This window comes from Pipistrellus kuhlii, unplaced genomic scaffold, assembly GCF_014108245.1.
Source record: "Pipistrellus kuhlii isolate mPipKuh1 unplaced genomic scaffold, mPipKuh1.p scaffold_m20_p_20, whole genome shotgun sequence".
In the NCBI taxonomy this organism is placed as follows: Eukaryota; Metazoa; Chordata; class Mammalia; order Chiroptera; family Vespertilionidae; genus Pipistrellus; species Pipistrellus kuhlii.
Genome location: NW_023425516.1, coordinates 10,198,217 through 10,210,915, shown reverse-complemented (window position 1 = coordinate 10,210,915; position 12,699 = coordinate 10,198,217).

Sequence of the window (12,699 nt, the reverse complement as noted above, 5' to 3'; positions counted from 1 at the left end):
GCAGCTGAAACATAACTGAGGCCTAGACGATCTCTAGTTTGATGGAAGCTCTGTCTCTGCAGTCAGCAGAGGCAACTGAGGCTTGGTTCCCAGAGTTATTGATGTGGACTAAAACCTCATTACCCTGAAGGCTAAATGATTAAGGGAGAGGATGTGCAAGGAAGAAAATAGGTGAGTCAAGGTGCTGGATGAGGCCAGTTGCATTCAAAAGGAAAGAGAGGAGAAAGGTCATATTAAAGAAATGAAGTCTTGCCAGGCCAGTGTTGCTCAGTGGTTGAGCATCAACCTATGAAATAAGAAGATCACAATTCCATTCTGGATCAGGGCACATGCCTGGGTTGTGGGCTTGATCCCCAGTGTGGGGCATGTAGGAGGCAGCTGATCAATGATTCTCTCTCATCATTGATGTTTCTCTCTCCCCCTCTCCCTTCCTCTCTAAAATCAATAAAATAAAATAAAATAAAATAAAATAAAATAAAATAAAATAAAATAAAATAAAATAAAATAAAATAAAATAAAAATAAATGAAGTATTTACACATTTATGGGTGGAGCACAGAGCTCCATGGAGGAAAGAACTGTGCTGCTGCCTGTCCCACATCTGGCCGGCCTCAGGGTTCAGCCATGCTCTGCTGCACAGGACAGTGTAATGGAAGAGTAAGCAAGAACACTTGTTATTTCTACCCAGGCAGAAAACAAACAGCGTAAGGTTCCTTGTAGAAACAGCCGACACACTGCAGGCTGCAACCTTGATGGTATTGATTGAGTGCACCTGTCCATCTTCATTTTCAACCAGGAGCTTGATTGCTGGCAACTTTATGGGATTATGGGTTTAATTGGATGCCTGTGTTTTACTAGATGTAAGTGAAATTTATGGCTGAGGAGTTTGTGGTGCCAAGGTTTACCTCAGTCAGTGCTCCCCAGCCTAGAGCGTGAGGTTCGCCAGCCAATCCAAGGGAGCTCTGGGGCTCGCGTGCGAGGGAGGCACCTCTGGGGGCTGCCTGCAGACTGAGTCACAGAGAGAGCAGACAGACAGGCTGGGACAGGAGACAGCAGCTAAAGCTGCACCCATGCGCACCCTTAGCTCTCTGGTATCATCTGATGCTAAAAGGATCTGGTAGCAGGCATCCTGGAGAAATTACTGATATTTAGTTAGGTCCCTACGTGCTTGCAATACACAGAACTACTTGGTAGAATGGCTGCCGTGATTCCTTCTGCACACTGCAATTGTAAAGTGTGTAGGGAAGGCTTCTATGAGAGGCTGAAGGGTTTGAGAAGTTAGAGAAATATAGTAAAGCTCTTTCAGCCTTTGACCCTAGACAGTCGATGTACTCATCATCTGCTATTTAATAACATATAAATTTAAATTACAGCTTCATTGTTCAAAGTCTGACTTCTCCTAATAACTCATTTGGCCTTCAGAACCAAATTCCTGTGTTCACTTATTCATTCCTGTATTCATTTATTCATTTTACTCATTATTTATTGAGCATTGAATATGTGTCATTCGTTAGGCTTTTGGGTGAAGGTAGGGAGCATTCTTATTTTTTTTTTATTTTAAGGCTGAGAAAACTAAAGTCCAGAAAATGTACTTTGCTCTTGTCACATGGAGACCTTCTGGTAGACTTAGAACTAGGACTCAGACACCTTATTCTAAATTTAGAAATAACCTGGTCAGCTGGTTGGTGTGTCAGAGAGTCAGAGCCTACAAGACACATGAGGGAGCCACCAATTAGTAAGAAAGTCCCTGGACTTCCATTTGCTCAGAAAACCAAGTGCTGGTTTTCTAGTTTTAGTTGATTTGGGACAATTTTACTTACTTAAATCAAGTGGCCTCCAGGAAAGTAAGAGATTGCAGAAGTCACATGGTCAGTTTCTTCTAACCAAGACCAATGAAAGGTGCCTCTTTGAGAGCCAATCTGGATTCCGTGGGCTTGGAACACAGGTTCTTTTGGTGGGACCCAGATTAAGGTAGCAAAGATTTGTCACTATAAAGCAATTTGACAAGATAAAAAATAAGAAACACTGAAAATGTTTGCTATGTGCCGGGCACTTGCTTACATGGGTTGGGATGCTGCCATGTGCACAAGCAGACTCCACCTCTGGTTTTGGGAATCAGGGATGGGGAGTGCAGAAATGGAGCTTGTTGGGAGGCCTCAAGAAGAGACAATACTGCATGGTGGTTATAATCAGGAGTTTGAGGTCACACTACTTGGTATCTATCCTAGTTCTGTCTCTCCATAGCTGGGTAATCATGGGTAAATTACTCAACCACCCTGGTCCTGTTTCTTTATCATTAAAATAGTGGTATGCCCTTCGTGGGATTGCTGTAAATATAAATTGAAATCTACACTAATAAAAGAGAAAGATGCAAAATTCATGACACCCACCAGCCAATCAGGAGTGAGTATGCAAATTAACTCAACAAAGATGGCAGGTTAATTTGCATACACAGGCACCTAGCAACCAGGGGTGGATGCTTGCCTCATTGCCATGACAATGATGCAGGCATTCCACACCACCCCAGCTGCTCTGGGCCTCTGGGCAGCACAGGAAGGCAGAAAGGCGGCTCTGGCCAAGGGAAAGTGGTGCAGGCAGTCAGGGGAAGGGAGGCCCATTTTTGCACAAATCTTTGTGCATCAGACCTCTAATCATTAATAAAAGAGAATGGCATAAAAGCTTAAACCTAGTATGTAGTAAGTCCTCAATAAAAATTAGCTTTTGTGTTATTATTCTTTTTAAATTTTGTTTATTATTGGAAAGGGTGTATAGGAAGTGACATTATCATAGAGAAAAGTAGTTTTCACTTTATGTAGCCAATGAGGAGTAGTATTTTTTTAAAAGACATAAAAATGTAAAAGATTTTTGTCTACAATAGAATGTGGTTCCAATGGACAAAGAGTTGACTTGTGGTGGTGAACACACAATGCAGTGTACAGATGATGTGCTGTAGAATCATGCACCTGACACCTGTATAATTTTGTTAGCCAGTGTCACCCTGCTAAATGCAAGAAAAAGGAAAAGAAATAACTGTGGTTCCAAGGTTCACCTGGTATTGCTCCTCAGGGGAGCAGTGGCCTTGAGGAGGAGAGGAAGCAGCTGCCAGGGAAGTGAACAGGGGTTGGGGAGGGAGGAAAGGAGGGGCTGGAGCAGGAACATCAAGAGTGAAATATGCAGTACAGAGAGCCTGGGGTTGAGATTCAGAATAGAGGCAGAACACTGTTTTTGATCAAAGCCTTTTTTAATGTTCCTTTTTGGGGGCTTGATTTGCCCAACAATATTTGGAGACATGCTTGGCTTTCTATTCATAGAAAATAACAATCCCTCACTTGCTTTGGAAATTTTAAATTGTGAATGCAAAAACTATTTCCCCCTTTATTTTACCAATAAATATTGAATGTAATGAAAGTCTTCTGTTTTACTAATCTTAGTCGTTTCTAAAAGCCTTTAAAAATGATGTTATTAATTTGAAAGAAAACCTAAGAAAGTGTTAGTTATTCCTCCCTAATCCCATCTTCTGCCTTGTGAAGTGACAGATCTCAAAAAAGAGAGGTGGTTTCTCTCTGTGTTCACTGGGAAAGGTACAGCCAAAGAAAGCCTGCTCCTGGAGGGAGGGGTGGGTAGAGGCAGGCCTTTCAAAGAGGGGGTTATGTAGGAAGAGATTTGTGAGAGATCAAAGAAATATGTGAAAGATGAATTTAGGTTTTCCTGAGGAGCAGAACTTTGGGGAAAAGAAAGAAAGGTTTAAAAGCACTTTTAAAATAAAATTTTATTATAAAAATGTTTAAAGTAGAAGAATAGTTTAATAAGTAACAACGTATTCACTCTCTATAGTTGACAATGGCCAAGGCTTTGATGAATTTGTTAGGTGTATCTATCTGGCTGTCTTTGTACACATCCTGGGGGCACTTAAAAGTAAGCCAAAGATATGACACCCATCCCTATGATCTTTAGCATCAACCCCACCCCTAAAAAAAAAAAAAAAAAAAAAAAAAAAAAAAACATCGAGGACTGGTGCAGCTACTATTTTTGCTAAACAAATCACACCCACATAGCCACCATGTCTTACACTCACAGATTCTATGGATCAGGAATGCTGACTCCTGATCCTCAACACCTGGGATGTCAATCAAAAGGCTGGGGCTAGGATTCCCTGGTGGTCTGTGCAGATAAATGCAGGAATGACTCAAAGTCTGGTTTTAGTTGGGCCTGTGAATTGATGCATCCACATGTGGCCCCACCAAGTGGCTTGGGTGTCTCATGGCATGGCATTTGGGTTCTGAGAAGGAACATAGCAAAAAAAGCAAGAGCCATTCCAGGAGAACCAGGTGGAAGGTCCTAGGCCAGTGGTTCTCAACCTGTAGGTCAAGACTCCTTTGGGAATCGAGCTACCCTTTCACAGGGGTCGCCTAAGACATCCTGCATAAAATATATTTACATTATGATTGATCACAGTAGCAAAATTACAGTTATGAAGTAGCAACGAAAATAATTTTATGGCCAGGGGTCATCACAACATGAAGAACTTTATTAAAGGGTTGCAGCATTAGAAAGGTTGAAAACAACTGTCCTAGACCTTTCTGTTGCAGCCTTGGAGCTTTGTAGCATCATTTCCACTGAAGCCTGTTGGCTAAAGCGGATACGTATAAACTCACGTATATTGAAGAGAAGGGATATGGGTTCCCTACTCTCCACAGACTGAGTGCCAGAGACTTGATAGCTACCTCTAAGAGGCACCACAAAGATAATCTACATAACACAATGTTATTATGCCAAAAAAAAAATACCTTTTCAGGATCATCTAATACCAACTATCCTCCAATTATCACAAAATGTTTTTAGTAGCTGATTTTTGTTTTCCCAAAATTAGCATCCAATTAAGGACAACGAATTACATTTCTAATCCTATATCTTAGTTTAAGGAGGATTTAAAGAAGTCCTCTGGCATAATATGCAACTTAACACCAATTTCCATTTGCCCAAGGGCTGACTTAAAAAAAAATCTAAATAGCCCTGGCCAGATAGCTCAGTTGACTAGAGCATCATCCCAATATGCCAAGGTTGTGGGTTCAATCCCTGGTCAGGGCACATATAAGAACTGACCAATGACTGCATAAATAAGTAGAACAAGTTATGTTTCTCTCTTTCCCTTTCTCTCTCCCTTCCTCTCTTCCCCTCTCCCTCTAAAAATAATTGAGTAAGTAAGTAAATAAATAAATAATGTTTTTAAATCTCAATAACTTTTCAATGCTTTCAGGGGCAAATTTGTAGTCTGCTTGTGTTTTGGATACAGTACATATGACTGATTGCATTCCAATGATTTATTCATTCACTTAATGAAAACTTTTTGAGGGCATGCTATATGCTAGGCACTGTGCTAGTTGCTAAGCATATAAACATGAGCAAGACAAAAATAATATAGAAAACAACAAAACAGCATTATCCCAATCAACTCTTGGGCAGAAACTCAACAGGCAGTCATGATAGAGCATATCCCGGGTATAGCACAGGAAGTTTAGTTGGAGCCATGGAAACAGAGAGAGGAGAGGATCTCACTCTGGGGGGACTCAGTTTGGAGTCCAAGAGGAGTGTAGATATGTCTGCAATATATCATGAGACAAATGCCATAACATATAATAATAGTGAAGAAAGTGCATATAAAAACACTGAATGACCCATTTTCCATAAAATAAAAGTCCAAACATCTTAGCACATTCTACTTTATCTCACCTTCCTTCACTCTTTTCTGATACCTCCCTATGTCCAAAATGTGTTTCTAAGGATCTTGGTCCTCTTGCATTGCTCTCTGGCCTAGGCTATTGGTCCAATGGAATCATTTGTACGTTTTATTTCATTAACTCTAGACTTACCCCCATTACATATTTAGACTTTTTTTTTTTTGGTCTCAGACACAAAGCCTGCAAATTCTACTCCCCACCTGTCTGCCTGCCCCCTCCTCCCAGCCCCCTTGGGTTTTCCCTGTTGGAAAGCTGATGGGCTCCCACTGCCTCTCCCATTTTGAACAACATCCAGGCTTCCCTAGGGAAGCCATAAAGCCTGGCTCATTTGCATAAATCTCTGCAGTGGTTCTTCTGACCCCAGGCCTGTTAGAAGTACTCATTATATCCTCTTTAATTAAATATGTAACACACATCATGCCATCAAGCATAGAAATAAAAATAATTACAAATCTAACAACAGCTCCTGCTCCTAATTAAAAGCAGGCTGCCTTTGCCTGAGAGCAAGCTGGGGACATCGCTTTCATCCAGGCCTCAGCCATGGAACCCCTGGTGCCAAAGCCTGGTGGCAAGGGCGTGAGGCTTTGGATGTGCCAAGGGGCCTGAGCTTTGTTGGGTAACACAACTGTCTCCCTTCCCAGTAGGTGAGATCTAATTTGGGCTCCTGATATGTGATTCAAGGTAAAGATGAACTCTCCCCCCCCCTTTTTTTTTTCATCCCACTTTCAAAAGGTCTTTGACTTAATACCATGTAGTAGTCTTGTGGGTAAGTAGAATGTGAACACAGTGGGACGGTCTCACCAAGCAAAGCCTTCAGAAAGCTTAAAGAAAAAGAGCCACATGCATCAGTAGTTCATATGGGACGCCAGTAGAAAGTGAAGAAGCAGATTGGTAGGGGACTACAGGGGTAGATTCAAGAGAGTCTGTTGCATACAGAGCTGAAGGTTGAAAACAGCATCCATAAGTAGGAGACTTCTTCACTTACCATCTTAGACTCTCGGTTCTTAGATATCCCCTGGAATGTTCCTCCACCCCTCTCCTAATCTCATCTCCACCCACCCTTGGCAGTCCTCTTTCTTCTAGTGAAGCTCAGCAGATCCTCTCCACTGATGCACTTAAGCTGCCCTTCTTTTTATGTCTGAGTCTAGAAACAGCTTTCCCAGAATCAACTAAACAAAATACCTCCTACTCATGTCAATAATGATGGTTCCTGAATTTTTATATTGGAGGGATAGTCTTCTTAAAAGGGCAGGAATGGTGGCTAGGAATGAGTTTATCCTAACTCCACATATGCTTTGCAAGTCCAATTTTTATTGCTTGTGTTTGTTCATATGTTTGTGTGGGGTTTGTGGTTGTGTTGTTGTTTGTTTGTTTTGAGTAGCCTTAAACGGATGATCAAAACTCCACTTTAGGCATGGCTCTCATATGTAGGAGGAATTATGAACACTTTATAAAATATACTTGAAGTAGAAAGGAAGATTCTTCCTTAGCCCTATTCTCTTTAAATTTTACTTCAGTCCTCATTTGATGGTGTCCTAATGGCCATCAAAGAGGGCAAGGTATGCATAGTGTTCATTTGCCAGGTTTGAGGGCAACTCTTTGGGCATAAGAGCCATTGACTCTATCAAGCCCTCAACCACAAATGCATTCCTTTAGCATTATTAGACCCTATTATGTTCCAAGCCTTGTTTCAAATGCTAGGGGCACAGCTGCAAAGGAGACAATCCCCCTCCCTTCATAGAGTTTACATTTCAGAGTGGAAGTCGGATCACAAAATAGATTCATAGATACAAAGAACAGACTGGCAGCTGTTAGAGGGGAGAGGGTTGGAGGGCTGGATGAAAAAGGTGAAGGGATTAAACAAACAAACAAAAAAACAACAAAAAAAACAAACACAAAATAAAACAAAAAAACTCGTAGACACAGGCAAGAGTATGATGAATACCAGAGGGAAAAGGGGGGTACAGAAGGTAAAAAAGGGTAAAGGGAGAATAAATGGTGATGGAAGGAGTGAAGGCAGGGGAAGATGGGTGGGTGGGTGGTTTCAAACTTGACTTGAGATGTGAACACACAATACAATATACAGATGATGTATTTAGAATTATATACCTGACACCTATATAATTTTAATGACAAATGTCACTGAAATAAATTTAAAAATATTAAAAACACACCTAGATATATGAAATGTTAGATAGTAAAATGTCAGTGAAGGAAAATAATAGCTAAAGCAATGGGAAATGACAGAGGTACTAGTTTAGACAGGGTGGTTGTAAAATCCTCTCTGATGTATAGGTATTTGAACAAAGACCTGTGTAACTATGTGAATATTTGGAGGAAAAGAAGTTCTAGGATAGCAAGTTCAAAGGCACTGAGAGTAGAGCGCCAGTTGTGATAGTTGGTTATAGCAGCCCTAGATTTTGGTCCTGGGAAAGTGCATGGTGCTTCTGTAAGGAACACCTAACCCTGTGAAAGTGGCTTTGGAACCAGATAGTGGATAGGGCTGGAAGAATTTTGAGGTGCATGGTAGAAAAAGTCTAGATTACCTCAGGAGATGGTTGGTAGAAAGGTAGTAATTCCTATGAGCACTTGGAAGCGAGGGGCACAGTAGAAAAGTTCCTATACTTAGGGAATATGCTGTATAGCGAGAGGCAGAACATTTGCTGAATTACATCCTTCAGTTGTGTAAAAAAGCATTGAACTTAGATATTTAATTGAGAACATTTCCAAGAAAAATGCTGAAGGTACAGCCTGGCCTTGTGTTGTGTGTCATTGATGCTTATAGTAAAATGTGAGAGAAAAGAGAAACATTGAAGAAAAACCCATAACCAAAATGAAACCAAAACTTGATGATTTGGGAATTTCTCAGCCTATTCAGATTGAAGAAGATGATGAAACTACGACATTTGCTGTTAGAAAAATGGTGTATCTGGACAGTCATTTGCTGAAGAGATTAAGTAGGTGACAAATGGATCCACTCAGCCGTCTCAGCAGAAACAGGGAATCGCGATGGAATTATCCAGGAAAGATCTATGAAGGATCCTATTGCTTAATGATGTGAACCCCTCCTGGCGTACCTGAAAAATTCACAAAATTTTTGAAAATGTTACACAAGTGGAAGCACTGCCAACTGAACCAACAAGGACAGGGGCACAATAATCCAGAAGAAGGCTGCTGGGACTCCCCAAATTCTGCACACAGGAAACTAAGGATATTGTTTTACAAACAGTAGCATTTACCCAAGCTTGAGGGATAACAAAATAAGTGTAACAGGCCTTCACAAAGAGGAGCACAAGGACACGGATAAAAGCACAAATAAAACGATCTATTCAATCCAATCAGGGAGGAAGGCAAGCAGCTCCTTGAGGACACAATGGGTGAGAAAGGTCAATTGACTGGCGGGTCAATTCTCAATGGATTTAAAAAGTATGTCAACATGGAGAGAGACTATGAGAGAAATATAAGACATTGGGGTAAAAAATAAATAATTTCTTAGATTTGAAATATTTAGGGTCTACAGTTTTTCATGAAAATGACACCCAATGGGTAATCATACTGGGGAGAGCTGTAGTGTAGGAGAGGTAGAAGTCATTCAAGAGATTAAGGCTGAGTGGTTGAGCGATTAGTACTTGGTAAATGGGTATTTATGCCAGGGTTGAAATAATCCAGAGTGAAGGCAGGGGAGGGTGGGTGGTTGTGAAGAGATTAACCAAAGAACTTGTATGCATATATGCAAAACGTATAGATACAGAATTCTATCTCAGAATTCTGTCCTTCCAAAGATTTGGAGCTATAATCAAGACAGGTTCAGTCTCACCCTCTATATATTCAGAAAGTTAGCAGAAGAGAGGAGTGAAAAATATGTTCAGAAAAAAGCCAAGATAAGAAAGAGAGAGTAAATATTATGCAGGTAATATTTTTTAAAGCCTGGCTATCTTTAGATCCTTTGATGATTCTATACCCCTATAACTTTTTATCTCTGTTTAAATTATACTTGGTGGTGGTTGTGTGGCTTTAAAAAAAAAAATCTCAATTCAACACATTTTGTCCATCTTTAAAGCCTCAGAAGCATCCTCCTTTTTTATTTTTTAAATCTCTATTGACATTAACTTAGTTGCGAAGTTAAACCCCCCAACTGCCATGCTGAAATGCAAATGTGTTACCTTATTATTTTTAATTCAGTTTCACTTTAATCATATAAAGCCTAATAGGGTTATAATAAAATCTCATTGCTGCAAATAGCTTGATCTTTAGAATGAATGGCAAATCATTTTCCTTTTTACCATATTACTTAAGAAATTCAATTGCAACTGTACATTTTAACCTTTATTTTGAAGTGCATCAGACACACAGAAAAGGCTAAATAAAACATACATACCATTACATACAATTTAAGGAGTGTTTCTGCAGCCAAACCCATTCACCACCAGCCGAGTTAAGAACAATTTATTGCTGGCTCTCAAGAGGTCGTTTCTGTGGCTCTCAAATCCAAATATATCCTGTTACTTTTCCCCATTAATTTTTCTGATAGTCACGCTTTTAATTTTCTTTTTAGTTCCCTGTGTATGTATTCTAAGCATCATGTTAATTTTTAAGATTTTGAAATGTATAAACACTCTTTAAAATATACTCTTTGGAATTTTTCTCCCCTTAATATTATGTGTACCATTAGTTCCTTTTAATGTATGTAATAGATCACTCATTTTTCTCTAGACCAACCTTAAGCGTCATCTCTTCCCTAAAGTCTTCCCAATCCTTCTACTAAATTTGATATGCTCTTTGACATAGCATTTAATTTTATTCTTATTTCTCAGGAGTTCCTATAGGCTGGCTTAATTTTGCATCTCTCTTATACGTATTAGGCCTTCGCTCAGATTTCTTTGTATCCTCAATAGTACCTGACCTAATGATTATGCATAATTTATGCTTATAAAATGCTTAGTAAATACATGATATTGATATCTGCAGTATATATTTGAGTGGAGGACCTTATATTATATATCCTTCGAAGTCTGGCCAGCTTAATAATGAATACCTCTCATCTATTCCTCATCGGCTAAAACCATGGTGCATGACCTGCTGCCTGTTTGACTTCAGTTACATTTCCAATGACATTTTTTTTCATCTCTAGGAAGTTATGTTTTGTGTCTGCTAACCTGCATCTGGCTCATGTTAACCATCTTTGCTCAAAAGAAAACAATTGAGTAAACACAATCTAAGTGGATGAAGGATTAAGCAGGATAGGAGTTCTTACTTCTATGATTCTTGGATGAAACAAATACAATGGGGGAGGGGGCCGTCCAATAATAAAAACAAGAAGAGTGAGACACAGTCCAGGAGAGCATGAGTGGAGGTGCAACCTGTTCCTGGCAGTTCCTGCTGCAAGGAGCACAGGGATACCTGAGGCTTAAAGCCCTGAGGCCCAGAAGGGCAGCCTCTCTGAATCACTTCTGGAAGATGCCTTTGCCTCATCTGAGCAGAAGGAATAAGTGTATGTGGGAAAACCAAAGTGAATTCCCCTAAGCTCAGAGCATACTGAGAAAAGCCCGACTTCCTTCTGACAAGGAAATGGAGTGTGTTACTTCTTTATTTATTAGCTTTGTTACTAACTGTGCCCTGTGCCAGAAGCCCCAAGGCAGGAAATCTTATTGTAAAATAATAGAGATAATTAAATTTTATATTATGAAACAGCAATTAATGCAGCAAACTGGTATCTGATCCACTGGGGATGTCTACACTAAAGAGGTGGGTTCCGCTTGATGTCCCAAGGCCAAACAGCACCGCCATCTCGATTCCTCTCTCCCTTCCTCATCCATTAATAGCTGTCAGAAATCGTGCTTGCTGGGTACTTCATGTATTTTTTTTCCTACAAAGTAAAATTGGAGCTTGATTGTATAACCAACAGAGAAAGATCAGGATAAAGTTTTGGATATTGATTCACAGAGAACTTCAAGAGCATATACCATTGCTCTAAGACAGATTTGTTATATATATATATATATATATATATATATATATATATATATATATATATATTCCTTGGTGTTTCTATCTCCCTTTCAGAGAGGAAGAGAGAGGGAAAGGGAGATAGAAACACCAAGGATGAGAGAGAATCATCCATGGGCTGCCTCCTGTATGACCCACACTGGGGATCAAGCCTGCAACCTGGGCATGTGTCCTGACCAAGAGTGGAGCCATGATTTCCTGGTTCATAAGTTGATGCTCAACCACTGAGCCATGCCAGCCTGGCTAAAATAAGTAATTTTTCCTTTGAAAGCTTTCACCCCATTGGTGCCACAGGTCTCCACGTCGAAGCCGCATTCTCACAGCATCCAGTGTCCACATGATCCTCCCAGCTCATTTCTCTGGGGTTCCATATAGAACTCCTCCCCAGCCTTACCCAGGAACGATCCTAAATCCCTACTTTTGTCTGAAACTGTACCTGCTTTGGTTTAGATACTTGCATTTTTTAAAAATAAATGTATTTGCAAGTATGTTTTCACAGGAGAATAATAGTATAGATATTAAAGAGAGGATTTTGTGGAGACTTGGGTTTAATTCCTAGCTTTCTTACCTAGGCCACTGTATGAACCTGGGATATAATGTAGATGTATTTTCTGGTCTCACTGAGAAAACAAAAATATAAATTTACTTTTCTTTGGAGAGAAAAGTAAGTCAATAACTTATTTATTGGCTATCAAGACTTTGTTCTCATAGGAAAGAGAAGGCAGATCCTACAAAAGACAATCAACAACCGTTTTCAGAGATGGAGAGACTGAGGTTTGAAATCATTTGGATACTTGTCCCCATAAAAGTAATTGCAGAGCTGAGCAAACTGGCAAGCTAGTTAATAGCCATCCCACCATCACAGGAGCAGTGCAGCAAGATATATGAATTTTACAGAGGTTTTTACAGCACCTACAGAAATCCTCACTAATTGACTAGTCACACAATTTGGCATT